Below are 17,886 nucleotides of genomic sequence, written 5' to 3'. Positions count from 1 at the left end.
ACATTTGCCAGGCATTGTGCTAGGGATATACTTGTCATGCTCCAGTAATTTACAGACTAGGGAGGGAAAAAGTCAAGTCAACAGGCCATTATAAAACAGGGTGTTTTGGCAACAGCTGGGGGTAAAGGGCTTCCAAACTATCGGACTCAGTCCTGGAGGATGAGTCACCTAGTCAGTCCTCTGTGGCATCTGAGTAGCCCTGGGCCAGAACTGTCAATACCGGCTCTGGTGTCCGAGGGCTGTAGAGGAACAATTCGACTCCCTTCTAGCAACAAGAGAAAGGAAAGCTCCAGAGAAGCTCAGACTTTCATTTATTCATTCAACATCGAGTACCTACTATGTGTCAGGCAGCAAAACAGGTCCAAAATAAGACAGGCTGAGCAGCATTCTTTTTAAAAAAAATTTTTTTTAACGTTTATTTCTTTAAAAAAAAATTTTTTTTTTTAATGTTTATTTATTTTTGAGATAGAGAGAGACAGAGCATGAACGGGGGAGGGTCAGAGAGAGAGGGAGACACAGAATCTGAAGCAGGCTCCAGGCTCTGAGCTGTCAGCACAGAGCCCTACACGGGGCTCGAACTCACAGACCGTGAGATCATGACTGGAGCCGAAGTCGGACGCTCAACCGACTGAGCCACCCAGACGCCCCAGCATTCTTTATCACATAGGGAGGCTTCTCACCCGGTGGTGCCCACATCAGGCACCAAAATCTTGAGTCCAATAGTCAAATAGAATCCACCCAGTCCTGGCTGTGAGAGACAAAGCTTCCTCTTCTTTGTCTCTGGGTACAGGCCACTGGCCATCCTGGGGGATTGTCTCTGCTGGGGCTGGCATCTTTGACATGGGTCCCTGCTACTGTAGCCAGAATGAGTCTCATCCACAAATTCAGTGGTCTAAGAACTGTACGCTTTTAAATTTTTCAAGTTTTCCATAACTTTATTCCTATTTCAAGTTCCTGTTGGTTAGAATTAGGTCTTCTAATTCCCCTTAGAATTAGGTTTTCTCTCCCCATTTTTCCCAGAGTGGTGTTGATATTCCACGAACTTGATTACATGGAGGCAGGAGGGTTGGGGTGGTGTGCGGATTTAGTCCCTGAGTCATCTGCTCTGTCTGAGCGAGACTGTCCACATATCCCCTCACGTCAAGGCTCTTTTCACAGAGGAGAGACATAGAAATAAGTTCTTTCTGCTGTTCCCCCAGGTTCCAGCTCCACCTGCAATCTCTCTTTGGGGTCTTGACTTTTTTTTTAAGTTTAGTTATGTATTTTGAGAGCGAGAGAGCGAGCATGCACGAGTAGGGGAAGGACAGAGAGAGAGAAAGGGAGAGAGAGATTTCCAAGCAGGCTCTGAGCTGTCAGCACAGAGCCTGACATGGGGCTCAATCTCAAGAACTACAAGAGTATGGCCCGAGCCAAGATCAAGTGTCGATTGCTCAACCGACCGAGCCACCTAGGAGCCCCTGGGGTCTTGACGTTTAAGACTCTGTTCCAGAAAACTGTCAGGGCATCTTCTCATGCAGCCATCCTGGGACTCCACTCCCATTCCTGGGGACTGTTTTTTTTTTTTTTTTTTTTTTTTTTTTTTTAAAAGAAGCTGGAGGGGGAAATCCTTTTTCATTCTTGAGGGTTTTTTCCCTCAGGGAAATTTCCTGTACATTCACATATGCTTGGAGGCACGAAACAATACCCGTAATGTGTTCAGGCTTTGGAAAACCAAGGTAAGAGGCAGTTCTCTCTTCTCCTTTTTGTTTTTTTAAGTGTTTATTTTCCTTATCAACCTTATTTCCGTTTTCTGTTTAAGAGTCTGTGGAAGAACAGACTGAATGGTTCCTACCTTCCAGTGGCCTGAGCAGTGGGAGTTGCAGACCAGTCTTCAGTGGCAGGCGGAACGTGCCAGGCTGCAGGAGGGAACCACCGGACAGGCGCAGAGGGCACCTGCACCGTCTGACTAGCCTGTGACCTTGGATTGAGTAGCAGTAAACCAGGGAGCTGGAACAGTCCATCTGCCCTGAGAGTCCTCCTTGGTCCTGGCCTTTTCAGGAGCAGCCTGCTCTTCCTTCTCAATCTCTTCAGGATGTCTCTAGAAGTAGACCTCAGGCTCTACCACCCACTAGGTCTGTTGTTGCACGGGATGGCAATGTCCGCATAGCGCAGAGGAGAGTCTGTGTTACACAGGGCGATGGTAGGCAGGGCAACATAAGGCGCCTGTGTGAGAGGCTGGGACTGGTAACTACCACAAATCTTGGCTCCTTCGAGGCTGGATCTGGTCAATAAGGGTTCCAGGAGTGAAGCGGCCAGGAATAGGAGCAGATCCCATGGTGGCGGCCAACTTCAGCGCAGCCTGGTGGCCAGTATTCCTGGCGGACGTGACACTGACATCAACAGTGGCTCAGGCTGCAAGCAGAAACTTCCCCCAGGTTCTTTGCATATTTGTGACATAGATGCCATCACCTTTCCTTTTGTAGATGTACTGCTCCATTTGGAGGTGAAGATTGGTGCCACCAAAGTGAGACATCCTCCCCTTTCAGTTGCAGGACATAAAGCTCTGGACATCGAGAAAGAGTCTCCTTAGGTCACCACAGGAACCCAAAACAACACTGCATGGACTCCTCTGTGGGTATTGCAAGAGGTGTCTGGTCTGGTGCACCTTGTGGCCGTGCCATCTACCCAGCCTCCAGGCTGCACAGAATGAGGGAAAGCAAGGGAAGAAGAAGGATTACTAGGAGAGAGATTTTAAAAGTCAGTTCATACGTCCCCTCAAATATCAAAGATGTTATCCTACCGCATCGAGACATTCTTGTTTTTCAATCCCTGCATTGACAAAGTTTCAGGTTCACTTTAAGAACAGTCTTTCATCTAGTGGCTCTGTGTGGTTCCAATGTGCTCTGAAAAAAGGTTGCCTCCAGATTTATTTCTGCTTCCTCAAACTTGTACCTGTCTCTCTATGGTAAGTCTCCCAGCACCGAGGCAACAAAGGGGTGTATATGATAGAGCTTGATGGAAAACCCTCAGTGCCATAGAAATTTGTGCTAACCAGATCCCCCATGAACCCCAGCTCCCCCACACTTCTATGGGAAAATCAAGCACTACACATCTCTAGGCTATAGTCACTTAGCTAACATCACTGTGTAACTATCTCACACCTCCTATAAAGACAATTGACTAGGCTCTAGAAAAAACAAAGAGCAAAGGCACAGACAGGCCTGACAGGCCTTCAGTGAGCTTAGAGTACAGGAGAAAAGAACACAGAACGTGTGTTTTGATGTAAGAAAAGGAGTTAAGTTTTGAACACGCACTGTTTGAGGTGATAGGCAGAAATTTCTGGAGCTAAGGATGGAACCAGTAAGATACAGATAATTCAGTACTGATACAGGACAAGACCATTGTTACTAAGAAGAGCTACTATGCTGAATCATCTATGTACCAGGCCGTGTCATGTCCTAATATCTTTACATGTATTATCTCTTTTAATGAGGTTGATATTATTATTATTATTATTAATTATTATTATTATCCCAAGTCAAAAGTGATAAAACTTTACAAAGTTTAAAAAACTTGTCCAAAGCCTTGGAACCGATAGGTGGGGATGGTGGGGTCAAGGTCAGGCTGAAGGGCTCTGAATCCTGCTCCTAACCGGGGTGCCTCACGGCTTGACCAGATGACAGTTGTTTTCTTTATGTGTCTCCACCATTCTGTCGTCAGAAAGCGAGAGAAACAGCACCATCGTTTGTCTCTTAGATTATCTCCATAGCACCATTCATATGGCTTCTACTGACTGAAGGACTTGTTAAGTTTCCATCTTTGTGATGTGGCTGTGAAATGCCACCTGAGACATTTAATTAAATTCCACTAACCTGTATTGAATAAGTAAAGAAGGCAGGTAAGAGGGTGGGATTCAAAGATAAGTAAGACATGATCCCTAGCCTCAGGAAAGTCCAGATTTGTGTGTGTGGAAGGAGAGAGAGGAATAGAAAAACAACTCAAACCAGCTCCTCACCACAGTGCAGGCACTGGGAATCTTCTGGGCTCCAGGCCAGGTTGCAAAGACACTACAACCCATAAGCTGCCTCAGGCAGCCTCAGTACAAGATTGACTTCTCCATTGGGTGCAGCAGGAAGAGTGCCTGGGACCCATGATATTTTTAGGGGTCCTGAAATTGTTTTCACTTTTAAGTCAGAAAAATAATGAATCTAATACTTGTAATGAACTCAGCCTGGATTACACTTGTCTTACACCAACACAGACATTTGGAATTTTAATTCTCTCTCTCTCTTTCTCTTTTTTTTTTTTTACTTATTAACTTGTTTGTTTGTTTTCTTCCTTGCTTATTTACTTATATGGAGAGAGGAGCCCACAAAAGGAAAGGTGCTCAGGGCCCATTAAAGTCATAATGTAGTTCTGCTGTGACGGCCAAATTAGACATTCAATGCATACTGGATTTTATAAGGTACAAAAAACTGTCCTTGGTTCTGAAGTAAATACTCTGAAATGTGGGGTGATGTTTTATCAGTGATCACAAAAGGGGGTCCAACATCTCAAAGTCTGAAGTTGAAAGGAAACACAACCATGAAACTTTGTCCTTATAAGACCAGGGGAAAAAAGGAAAGATCCAAATACCTACATCCCCTTCGTGGACCCCAAATAGCATTACTTTGTGACCCAAGCCCTAGAATTATTCAGAAATTGACTGCTAGAAAAGGGGTCCAATTTTTCTTCCTGCCCTAAATGAGTGTGTAAAGTGCCAAGAGTAAAAGCCACACTCTGGAAATATGTATGTAATCCATGCGCGATGTTGGGGACGCAAAAATGGAAGCCACGCCATCCCACCTGCTTTAATTCTGCTGCTTCTCAGTGGGTACAGGAGGCCTGCTGCCTGCTGGCTGGGGAGTCAGACTCCTGCTGCCAGTCAGGGCCTCCCTGAGCTGACTGGGTGGCCACAGAGGAGGCCCCAAAGCTGGAGCCCAGAACACTGGGTGGTCTCAGAAGGAGGTGACTGTGCAGAGTGGGACCTAATCCCCTGCCAGGCCACTGGTACAAGAGGTGGTGGGAAAGACAGGGCGGTCAGTGGAACCCAGAGATCAGGGGCTAGCCCAGAGGGTGCCGGCTCCCCAAGCCCCTCAAAGGATGGCCCTGGGTGTTAAGCCTCTTTCAAAGCACTGCAAGGACTTGTTGGAATCAGGGTGAGGGCAGTTTAGACGACATCTGTGAAGGGTAAGATTAGACAATGACTCATGCTTGCAAATGCTGACCGATTCTACTTCATACCTGAAGTGCAAAGTGACATTTCTCGCCCTTTCCCCAAATAAATCTTCCCTGCACTGCATTCTCTGAGGACCTCAAGGCCTGTCAAGGACTTGGCCCCGAGCTCATTGAAACCACAGTAGATTGCCAAGTTTTGCAGATGTTTTCACTGACTGCTTTATGTTTTGCAATATTCTAGAGCTGTTCCCAAGTGACGTTCATCCATTCACCAAGTTAATGCTTAATAAGAATGATCTACAAAGGGTGACAGCCCCAAAAGATGAGGAGAGGGAAAACCACCTCCAATGAGAGTGGATGAGCAAAATAAATACATAAATACCGCGCGGTTCCCGATAGCTCGAGGTGCAGAAAAGGGAACTTGAACAGCATTTCCTAGGGAAAAAAAAAAAAAAAAAAGACAGGACAACACTGTTTATTTACGGACGTGGGCGGGTTTCTTTTTCTCAGAAGTACTGGGAGACCCCAGCGGGGCTGGGAAATGCTCCTGCTGAACCGAATTGGAGTGGAAATGAATGTACATGTGAGCAATCCACAGATGAGCTGTGCCTGAACCACACAAGATGGGCTCTTATGGAAACACCTATCAATTCGATAGCCAAGGAGGGGTAATTTCCCAGGGCAAGAAAAGTTTGGTTAACTCTGAGGGAAGCACAATGGTCCCAAAGCTCTAAAAAGTGAGTAACAATTTCTACTTTTTAACCTGTTTTTATCTATAACATCTCATACAGTGTTTGAAAAAATCCTGCAGGTGTCCGCGCTAACATCTCCACAAAAAGGAAGAGAGTTAAAAGGTTTTCTAGAGGTTAGCCAACAACTTAGTGGCAGATCGAGGATGAAAGGATGGGTTTCTATTCCTCCCCAGCATTTGTGTGATGCACAAAATGCTGAATATGCTTTATAGCCTTGATGCACCACATGCTTAACGCATAGTGTCTCTAATCCTCACCTCGATGCTATAGGAGTGGTATGATTATCTTCATTAAAAGATGGCAAAATTAATGCTCAGGGAGAGATTATGCAACAGACCTGAGGTTACAATCCATTCAACAAAACTATGAGGCCTCCGTTTGGTGCTAAGCCTGGGGTTTCTCAGATACCAAGCAAAGCAAAAGCACAATTTAGAAAAAGAAATTACCGAAAGGCCTCCGTCAAAGTAAGTTGTATCTTAAAGGATTTTTTTTTTCAAGGCAAGATAATCATTTGGTGCACTGTGGGTTTGTGTGTGTGTGTGTGTGTGTGTGTGTGTGTGCGCTAACAGGCTGAATTGCATGTAGGAATGGGAGAAAGGCCGTAATTGCTTGGAAGGATTGCAGATGTACCCAGACTCATTTTATTAATTAAGCAGGCCTGGATGCTGATTCAGTTGCTATGCACCAGAGCTCCCGGGAAATGCATGCAGAGACGGAACCTTTAAGGAGATTTATATATAATGCAGGTGGGAATTTTAGAAGCCGAGAGGAGGAATGTGGTTGCACAGCCATGTTATACAGCACAGAAATCCAGCTTCTTAGTGTCGCTGGCCTGTGCTACCCCCAGCCCCACACTAGCTGGAGGATATGAGGAGGGATGTGGACAATTATAAGTTAATATAATAGTAAGAAAGCGTTTAAATAAAACAACTCTGGACCTACCCTCTTTGTAGGAACCCCAGCCTGCCTCAGCTTCCCCCCTGCTCGTGATCAGGGCCGGGACCTCCTGCAGATTTGCTATCTCACTGTGGGCATGAGTTTCCTGCTGCCCTGTTCTCCCGCGGCGGCTTCAGTCTCTGAGCCGCCAAGCTGCTGATGCTGCAGAGGCCTGACATCGCCCTCCAGCTGGAGGCTGCCCCGGCTGACCCTGGGCCGCCCTGTCCCTGTCCCGCTCTGGAGACTGGCCTCAGGGGCAATCTTGTCTTTAACACGTGGCCCCCTCTGTTCCAGGGGTCACAGAAGACTGCACCCAGGGCTCCACCGCATCGTACTGAGATTTTAATGAAACAGCTCTTCTATTTATTTGTGTTGCTGCCTCCACTGCCTGGGGCCATGGCACCAGTCCCGGAGAAGGGAGGCTGAGGTTTGGGGGTGGGGTTCAGCGGGGACAGCACACTTTCTGTCCCGAGGCGTAGCTCCTGGCGCTGACCCGCCGTCCTGCATCAATTCTTTCTCCTTCCCTCTGTTTTTCTCAGGCACATCGAGTACTGGGGTGACTACAGTTTTGCGTGTACCCTGGGACGCTGGCTAAAACTAAACAGACTCCCCCCCAACATGGGAGATTCCGCCAGAAGGAGAACAAAGGTCAATGCGGTCATGTGGAATCTGATTAACACAAAGCTGCAGAAACACACTCCTGGATTAAATGCTTTCCCGAGCCACTCAAGCCTCTTGGACACCAGGAGCTGCTCTTGCTGTGGTAGAATATGGGTCCGTTTGCTTCATTTGCCCAGTAGGATGGGTTCAGCACCCACATTTCAAGTCCGGGTTTCCCTACTGTTCTTTAAAAACTGTGTATAATTTACGGATGACGCTATTGCTTGGATCTAAAAGGAAAGGGATTTAAAAAAAAAACCTAGTTTCATTACATCGGGCTAAAGAAGAATATGTTGCTTTTTTAAACATCGGGTTTACTGAGGTATAATTTACATGCCTCCTCTTAGTTGTGTGGTTGGGTCACAAATGCACACAGTTGGGTATTAGCCACAATCAAATTTCCACTCCTTCCCCCCACCCCGAAGTTCCCTGTGTCCCCCGTCACACCCACGATCTATACCCCAGCCCCCCACAGCTGTCTTTCTGTTTTCTGTTCTTATGCCTTTTCTAGAATGTCATTTAAATGGAATCGTACACTGTGGTGTTTTGCGTCTGGTCTATTTCATCTGGCACGATGCCTCTGAGATCCATCCCCGTTGCTATACAACCCAGCACTTCATTCCTTTCTCCTGTTGAGCAGTATCCCTTCTATGGATGCATCGCAATTTGCATGTACCTTCACCAGTAAATGAATACTTGGGTTATTTCCAGTTTTTAGGTGCTATGAAAATTTCTTTACAAGTGTTTATCAAAACGTATGTTTTCGTTTTATTTGGGGGAGATACCTAAGAGTAGGATCGCTGGGCCATTTGGCAAGTATACATAGAAAATTTTTCAAAGATGAGGGGTAGGAGCGCCTGGGTGACTCAGTCAGTTGGATGTCCAACTCTTGACATGGGCTCAGGCGGTGATCTTGCAGTCGTGAGATTGAGCCCCTCATCGGGCTCTGCGCTGATAGCACAGAGCCTGCTTGGGATTCTCTCTCATCCTCTTTCTCTGCCGCTCCCATACTTGTGCACACACTCTCACAATAAATAAGTAAACGTTAAAGGAAAAAAGAGCATTGCTGGGTGGCTTACACAGGAAGTAACATGTAAAGGTGATGAATTTTTTTTTTAATTTTTAAAAATGTTATTTATTTTCGAGAGAGAGACAGAAACAGAGGGTGGGTGGGGGAAGGGCAGAGACAGAGGGGGAGACACAGAATCCGAAGCAGCCTCCAGGCTCTGAGCTGTCAGCACAGAGCCTGATGCGGGGCTCGAACCCACGAACTGTGGGATCATGACCTGAGCCGAAGTTGGATGCTTAACAAACTGAGCCACCCAGGTGCCCCCAAAAGGTGATGGATTTTAAGAAGAATTAGCTCATCCCTGGGCTCTACCCTGCCTTGTTTGTCTGGACACTAGGGATGGGGCAGGTGTCTTTCATCATCAGGAGGCACAACTACTTATCAATGGCATCACCTTGGGCACGTACTTAAGCTCCCTGTGCTTTTGTTCCCTGTGTTGCAAAATGAGCAATAGCACAGTGCCTACTTCGTAGTGACGGTGTGAGGATTTCTTAAAGGATACAAGTAGCGGGCTTAGAGCAAAGCGTGCCGCATAGCAAGTCCTCAATAAACACTACCTATTGAACGACTAGCCGGGGAATCAGAACTAGAATTTAAACTGAAAGCGACTCTAGCAGAGATCATTTGCCTTCCTCGAAAGCTCTGGTATTTTGAATCAAATATGCTCACCAGATGACATTCATTCATTCATTCAACACATACTGAGTGCCTGTTGAATGCCACGGCTGGGAAACGGGCCCAGTTTCCCTCACTCTTACGGAGCTTACAGTCTAGTAGGAGAAGCAGGCAGAATGAAAGGTATGTGTTGCCCATAATTACAAATTTAACGAGTGTAACAAAAGAAAAGGACAGAGAGTGTCACAACAGTGCGGGTCACATTACTAGCATTGCCAGCCCCACTGTGCATAAGGACACCCACTTCTAATTTCAGCTCAGTTATTGCCTATGCTTAAGAGGAAGGGAAGACCAGGAACCCCTGGGTGGCTCAGTTAAGCGTCTGACTTCGGCTTAGGTCATGATCTCATGGTTTGTGGGTTTGAGCCCCATGTCGGACTCTGTGCTGACAGCTCAGAGCCTGGAGCCTGCTTCAGGTTCTGTGTCTCCCTCTCTCTCTGCCCCTCCCCCTCTCGTGCTCATGCACTCTCTCTCTCTCTCTCTCTCTCTCAAAAATGAATAAACATTTAAAAATTAAAACAAAAAAAAGGAAGGGAAGGCCAGCCCCTCCCGATCTCCTTCACTCATTTACCCCTTCATTCATTATTCATCAGCAAACATTTGCCTGATGCCCTTTAGAATGAGGCTGCTGTCCTAGGCTCCAAAGACACACACACACACACACACACGGGAGTACGACATGCTTCTCTGGCTGGGAGGTTTACAACAAAGTAGGGGATGAGACCAGGATGTATATACACCGACAGCTCCTCTTCCTGCTGGTACTGCTCCATAAAAAGGATCATGAAACTTTGATGAGTCCATGAGAGAGGCAGCTAAGCACCATTTCCACTGGCCCAGATTTAGCAACAGGATAATGCTGCAGGGACTAAAGGTGCAAACTTGCTGCTTTGGCTGAATGGGACCAACAGTCGTGGGGGCCTTCTCCTTGGGGGCCTGAGGGAGAAGTTAAAGCCCCCTGAGGAGGAGGCAGTGGAGGAACACAAGAGCCATGATCGGTCCCCTCCCTGAAGCCAGCTGGTGCTCGCCAGAGACTTCCCGAGGAAACCGAGTGTGAACAAGCAGCCGTGCTGCTGTGGAGATATGTAACATGTCTTGGAAAATAACAACTGTTTCAGAAAATTGGAAAGGCATTAACACACTGAGAAGCCAATCCTGATGTGCAGGAACCAGGACCTACGTGGCAGTCACAGGGACTAACAGATTTGCCCTTCTCTTGGATCTCAGCCAGGCCCAGCCAACGGCAGTGACTGGCCATGCAGTAGAATTAATACAACCTGTGTTCCACTTTTGTCCTTGTTTAGGTTTTCAGTTGCACCGTATTGAATGCCTTCTGAATGCTAGGCATAGTGCTTGATCCCACGGGTAGATATGGGCTGCGTTGGCTTTTCAACACCCCCAATTCCTTTGGGTACTTGTTCCTTCCTCGTCCAAATCATGTGAGTTGGATGAGTCATCACAGGTTCATATCCTCCTAGCCAAGAGATGATCATGACATTCAGGCTTGATCATTGTTTTTTTTTTTTTTTTTTTTTTTTTTTTATGTTTCTTCATTTTAGAGAGATAAAGCATGAGCAGGGGAGGGGCAGATAGAGAGGGAGACACAGAATCCGAAGCAGCCTCCAGGCTCTGAGCTGTCAGCACAGAGTCTGACTCAGGGCTCAGACTCAGAAGCTGTGAGATCTTGACCTGAGCGGAAGTCCAATGCTTAATCTACTGAGCCACCCAGGTGCCCCAGGCTTGATCATTCTACCCCTCTCCCTGGTGGCCAAGATTGGTCTCAGAGTGGTCATGTGACCTGAGCTGGACCAGTTAGAGACTTTTTCCAACCCAGGTGTGATAGCTTTGTGGTGAACTACTGTACTGAACTGTATTTCCCAGCATTCTCTTTCCAGCATGTTTTCAGACAGGGTGGGCTATAAGAAACATTCTCTTGGGAGATGTGAAGGAAAGAAGGGAAGCTGCAGCCATTTTGTAGCATATACATACCCTCTCCCAGCTATTCACTCAAACACTAATTTGGGTGCTGCTGTAAATGGATTTTGCAGAGATCATTAAAGTCCTGAACAGTTGACTTTAGGTTAGGGACATAATTCTGGGTTGGCCTAACTTAATCAGTTGGGAGTCCTTCAAAGAAGGTTTAGGACTTCCCTGGACAACAGCTTGCACCCATGCCTGTGGGTCCAGCCTGCTTCTGAATTTCCCTTCTAAAGGCCTCTCTCTGGATTTCTTATGTGCTTAGCCAGCCAATTCCTCATGATAAATCCCGTGTGTGTGTGTGTGTGTGTGTGTGTGTGTATCTGTATGTGTCCTATTGATTCTGCTTCCCTGGTTGAACCCTGACTCATACAACAAAAGACAGGGTTTACGTTTGGGTTATTAGTACGGTCTGCTAGTCATCCCAGGCATCTATTTTCTTCTCCAATTATACTAGAATTGTTGGTATTTCATGGCCACCCTGAGGTTCAAAAGTCAGAAAGTAAGTATTGACCCACCCAAGAGAAGTAAGAAGAAATAGCCACAGAAAGATTTGTACACTAATCTTTATAGCAGCTTTTTTTCATTGTAGCTAAGAACTAGAAAAAAACCTAATTGTTCATCAAATAGTAAGTGGACAAATGGACCATGGACATCCATATATTGGGATCGTTACTCAGCAATAAAAAGGAACAACTGCCGTTCACAAAACAACGTGGATGAATCTCAAAAGCATTCAAAAACTAAGCAAAAGAAACCAGTCACAAAAGGCCACGTATTTGCAAATCATATATCTGGTAGGAAAATTGCAGCCAGAATACATGCCTTTTACAACACAAAAATAAAGACATGTGACTTAATGGAAAAATAGGCCCCCCAAAAATCTGAATAGAGATGTCTCCAAAGAAGAGACACAAATGCTAATAAGCACATGAAAAGATGATCAACATCAACAGTCGTCAGGAAACGCAAATTAAAACCACAATGAGATACTATCTTATCCCTACTAGGATGGCTAACATTAAAAAAGACACACAATAACAAATGTCAGCAAGGATGCTGAGACACAGAGAATGGAACTTCTGCAAAATGAGTACCTTCCCCCAGGCAGAAAAAGGAAGTGGGTTTATCAACAAAGATAGGAAGTGGAGGTAGGAGAGATCCTTTGTATTTCAGAAGAGGAATGACTCTAGAGAAGTCCACAGGCAGCTGCTTCAGCAGCTGCTAAGTGATAAAGGCAGATCCAGACCAGTAAACAGGGGCACGAACCAAGCACGTCATCAATGTCCCCTAAGATAGCGCCATGGCCGCACCACAGCACTGTGACTTGCAGATCTGGGTTGTGGGATGGGAAGAAGAGCCTGAAGAAGCAGTAGAAGTAAGGCAAGCTCTTTAGTAAGACCTGGATGTATTGCCGGGCACAAAACACCTTCCCAGAGCGAGTGCATTGCAGTGGGAAGAGGCTGAGAGCCCAGGAGGATGGGGTGGGCTGGATGAGGAGTAGGGCCTGTGGTCCTTTCCCCAAGCTGCAACCCTTTCTCTTCTTTCTCCAGTAAGAGTGAATAACAGACATCTTTGCTCAGGGTATTAGGACACTTCGTTTCTCAGGCTAAAGGCCCGTAGTGTGATAACAATGATTGTAACTGATTTATTGTGAGTGTTAGATAGAAGCATGAAATGGTTTCATTCTTTTCAATAACTGGCTCTTGATAAAGTCCCTGTTGAACCCCCCATTTCTCACTAGGGACCGGGTTCTTTCGTCACACCATTTTGACCACATGCTATCAGTTTCCATCATTGCTTGGTTACTAAAATAAGTCAAAGATGGCATTTAAAATTCAACCTTTATAATTAAAATGTCTTTATTCTTGAACTGGGGCTCTCACTGCCTTGAGCACAGGAGGGAGTGTGATCTGGCTCCGAGATTTGTCCCTTCCAGGAAGAGCTGGCTTCCTCACTGCCATGGCAGGAAGGAGGCAGAGGCAGAGTCTCCCCTGGTGACTGTCATGGTGGGACATGTCCCTGGCCTTGCATGGCTCAGTCTGGGTTGATCTGCTCTGCAGGCAGCTTCATCTGAGGCGGTCACCTCCATATGGACAGTGTGGGGCTTCTTCTTGGAAAACTGTTCAGTTTCACCTCCACCCTTGAAAATTGGTCAGGTCCACTAGCAATACCTGTCCTCCGTCCGTTCTCTAGATGTGGTGTCTTATTGACCTTGAAATGTCCCTGGCTCTCATGCCTTTAATAAACTCTGTATTTCTTCATAGACATGGAAACTACCAGCCTCCTCTTCCATAACCCGCGACAGCCATGAATGCTCATTTCATAACCCAGGTTCGGCTCCCTAGGAGGCAGTGTTGCCAGATAAAATATGCCGAATATGCTTACTGGAAAATTTTTCATTGTTCTTCTGAAATTCAAATTTACCTGGGCATCCTGTAGCTTTACTTGCTAAATCTGGCAACTATTATAGAAGCAAGCGCTGAGCCACCTCAGAGTTTGCAGATGTGTATGCAGAAGGTTTTTTGGGGAGTGCTCTGAGGGATGATGCCTGTGGGAGAGTGGAGCCAGAGGAAGAAGTTGAACTGAGATGCAATCACAGCCATGATCTCAACCCACCCTCCAGGGAGCTCTGGAGCCAGGAAGACCTTTCAGAATTGCCCCGCATTGAAGGGAAGGTGGCCAGGGCCTCATACTCCCAAAATGACCAGTCACTGGATGTGGGCTGACCCTGGAGGGTGTGACCTTGAGCGGGGCAGTGCCCTTCAGCAAGGTCAAATCTGGCATGAGAGGCTCAGCTGAGAGCTGTAAGCTGCCAGTAAGTCCAGCAGATAGAAGTTACACCTCTATCAAGTGGAAACCAGGTGCCGTTGGAACTCATCATACCGACGTTCCAAGTTGATCAGACAACAACTAGTAGCAGAAGAATTCGAATTGTCCTATGGGCGAAGGGCAAGAAGCCAAAGTAAAAACAAAAACAAAGAAACCTGCACTGTAGCAGACGGGACTAAGTTTGTGAGGGAAACAATGATTTTGTTTGAACACAACACCCTCACCAGCCATATCGTGGGTATAAAATGTGCGCAGTTTAGTTTAAAAGCTATTAGCCTAAAATGCCTGTACAGTTTTATGACCACTGCACATTTAACGCTGGGGCTCTGGGAGATTCCTTTCCCTTTAACAGAGGTGTGTGCGGAGCTCACATTTTGGAAGCGAGGCTCTCAAGCTCGGTGGGTGTGGCAGTTCCGTTTCTCTCGGGCACTGTCACCCAGCCCTGTCCTGCGCTCCGTCCCGCCCACGCAACGTCCCTCTCTCGAGCTCCTTCCCACGCCCTCCGAGCGCAGGGCTGACTTCTGACACACCGGACACTACTTTGGCTGGCCTTAGCTAAGGTCTCTGCGGTGGGGCCTCCCCCTCTGGTGTCCTGGAATGCCCCGCTCCGCCTCCTACACCCCTGCTAGCTCAGCAAATTCAGCCACTCACCCACAGCCGCACCCAGGCCTTGTCATCACCGGGCTGCCCTTGCAGACACCCCACACTCCATCATCCCACTCGCTGGCCACACACCCTGTTTTTCCAGTTCTTTCCCTCCCTCCTTCCCCCAGGCTGTTCGCCCTGCAAGGCGGCCTGCCCTGGGTCCTTCCCTCCACCACAACTCAGCACCTCAGGTATTCTGCCCTCAGCTTCCTCACCCTTTTCCTCCATCCCACCCACCTGGGGCTTCGCCCCCGGGGGCTGCTGGAGCAATGCCCACAAGATGGCGCTGCAGAGTCAGACCCCACCCCTCACCCGAGGTTGGCTGTTCTCCCAAAGCCACTGGGTGGCCCTCTTCCTCCGGACAGCATCCCCTCGCTCTCGTCCCATTTCCTCGAGCCCCACTCCGCCACTCCCCCACCTTCTAGCAGGTGGCTTCACCTGCTGCCTCACAGAAGACGAGGAGGCCCTCAAAAGAGAACACCTCAGCTTTCTGCTGCATCCTCAAGCTCATGCACATTTCTCATTCTCTCCTCTTCCCCCTGGTCTCAGAAGACCCGGCCCTCCCTTTCAGAGAGTCCTCCTTCCATCTGGATTCCAAATCCCCTCTCCTCCCACGTCGTTAGGCTCCTGCTAGCAATGGTTTGTTCTCTTACCAAATCACTTCCTTTCTGCTGGCTCTGCCTACGCTGATGTACAAACATACTCAAGATCCTACATGACTTGAAAAGAAATTACCAACTGACACTAAACTTCCAAGAAGTATCACCAGGTCTCTGTCCTGTTGGTATTTAGGTTAACTGACCTTAAGCTACAGGTACAGTTTCCACTCCCATATGCTCCACCTGCATTCCAAGTCTCTCCTGCCCCAACCACTTGGCTGCAATGCCTACATGGTGACCCTCTTCAGTCTTACTGGACCTCACGCCAGTTCTTGGTTCTGTTGACTCTTCTCTCCTTCAAACTCTTCTCAGACGGCTCTTCCTCAGGTTCCTCCGTGGGCGTCTGACACCTTGGTGTTGTCAAGGGTTCTCTTCTCTGTCTTTTTTCTCCTCTCTCTGCTCATGCTCCTCTTCCTGCAGTTGAATCCCTTCTGAGCAGGTCCATGGCTCCCAAAGCATCATCATCCCCAGCCAGCCCTCTCCCGGGAGCTCCAGCCCAGATCCACAGCCACCTCCCAGACTCTTCCCCTGAATTTCCTGCGTGGAGGGCAGTTCCTCAGCCCATCACAGCTAACCCCACAGATCTTCTCTAGATAAGTCTGCAGGTTAAGTGTGTGTACCACCTTCGACCAATGGGCTCATAACCAGAAACCTCAGAAGTGTATTTGACTCTTCCCTCTTTGTCTTTCTCTATCCAGTCTGGACAGAAAATGAGTATACAGGACACCTGGCAACCACCTGAGGGCAAACAAGATTAAACTTTGAGTTTCTTAAACAATATTCTTACATTACGAGTTTCACCTGAACACTCACTAGCGGTGAGTGTTTGTTTGTTCCTTTATTCTATCCTGCATTTGTTGATCCAGCCACAGACCAGAGCTGAGTGTCCTTCAGGACCAGACCTGTGCTCAGCATGGCCTGGAGTGGCGTGGGGGATGGGGAGTGACTGCTACTGGGTACAGGGTTTCTTTTCGGGGTAACGAAAAAATATTGTAAAATTAGATTGTAGTGATATTTGCACAAACCTATACACTTCCTAAAAAACATTGAATTGTATAATGTGTGAATTATACCTCAATTTTTTAATTGGCTTACCTGTCTTTTAATTTTTGAGTTGTAAGAGTTATTTATATATTCTGAATACCAATTCCTTACCAGATATGTGATTTGATGATACTTTCTCCCATTTTGTAGGCTGTCTTTTTACTTTCTTGATGGTATCATTTACAGCATCAAATTTTTGAGTTTTATTTAAGTCCAAGGTATGTATGTATTATCCCCTGTGCTTTTGATGCCATGTCTAAAAAGCTGTTGCCTAATCCAAGGTCATGAAAACTTGCTCCTAAGCTTTCTTTTAAGTATTTTATAGTTGTAGTTGTTTTTTCATTAAAGTCTATGATTTTGTTTATCATGTGAGATAGGGATCCAACTTTACCCTTTTCCCCATTGAATTGTCTTGGCACCCTTGGTGAAAATCTGTTGACTCTACCTGTATGGATTTATTTCTCAACTATCAGTTATAATCCATTATCTGATATATCTATCCTTATGCCAGCACTTGATTACCCTTCACCTTGATTACTTTTTTGTTTAAAGTTGAGAAGCATGAGTCCTACAATGTTTTTCTTTATTTTCAAGGTCATTTTGGCTATTCTGGGTAGCTTGACTTTTCATATGAATTTTAAGATCAGCTTGTCACTTTCTGAAAAGAAGCCAGAGGCCCTATAAGATCACACAGAAGAAAACCTACATGACCTTGGGTATGGTAATGACTTTCTAGATACAACACCAAAGGCATGAAATAAATAATTGGTAAACTGGACTTCATTAAAATTAAAAACTTCTGTGTAAGTGTTGAGAGAATGAGAAGATGAGAACAAACTCAGAAAATATTTGTAAAAGACACATCTGATGAAGGACTATCACCCAAAATATATAAAGAACTCTTAAAAGTCAACAATAAACAAAAATATCCCAATTAAAAAATAGGCCAAAAACCTTAACAGACACCTTACCAAAGAAGACACACAGATGGCAAGTAGGCATAGGAAAAAGATGTTCCACTTCCTTCCTATCTCATCAAGGAACAAATAGTGAAATATCAATGTACATCTATTAGGAGTGGCCATAATATGGAACACTGACAAAACCAAGTACTGACAAATATGTGGGGCAACAGGAACTCTCAGTCACAGCTGGTGTGTGCAAAATGGTACAGGCATTTTGGAAGACAGTTGGGCAGTTTCTTACAAACTAAACATACTCCTATCATACAACCCAGCAATTGTGCTCTTGGTATGTACCCAAAGGAGTTGAAAACTTCTATCTATACAAAAACTTACACATGGATGTTTATAGCAGCTTATTTATTTATTTATTTATTTAATATAATTTATTGTCAAATTGGCTAACATACAGTGTGTAAAGTATGCTCTTGGTTTTTCGGGTAGATTCCCATAGTTCATCGCTTACATACAGCACCCAG

At 46.2% G+C, this 17,886-nt stretch overlaps 1 long non-coding RNA gene and 1 pseudogene across 1 annotated transcript; one reads left to right on the top strand and one right to left on the bottom strand.

The window, feature by feature from the left end:
- Positions 1-1,775: 1,775 nt before the first annotated feature.
- LOC123601330 lies at positions 1,776-2,739 on the bottom strand (annotated as a pseudogene).
- A 2,824-nt stretch (positions 2,740-5,563) lies between these two features.
- On the top strand, positions 5,564-8,083 carry LOC123600984. Its single transcript, XR_006713993.1, has 2 exons — positions 5,564-5,933; positions 7,424-8,083. It is a non-coding gene; the product is annotated as an uncharacterized LOC123600984 (long non-coding RNA).
- Positions 8,084-17,886: the final 9,803 nt, after the last annotated feature.

The sequence above is a fragment of the Leopardus geoffroyi genome, chromosome A1 (assembly GCF_018350155.1).
Source record: "Leopardus geoffroyi isolate Oge1 chromosome A1, O.geoffroyi_Oge1_pat1.0, whole genome shotgun sequence".
In the NCBI taxonomy this organism is placed as follows: domain Eukaryota; kingdom Metazoa; phylum Chordata; class Mammalia; order Carnivora; family Felidae; genus Leopardus; species Leopardus geoffroyi.
This window is presented reverse-complemented; position numbering and strand designations above follow the sequence as displayed.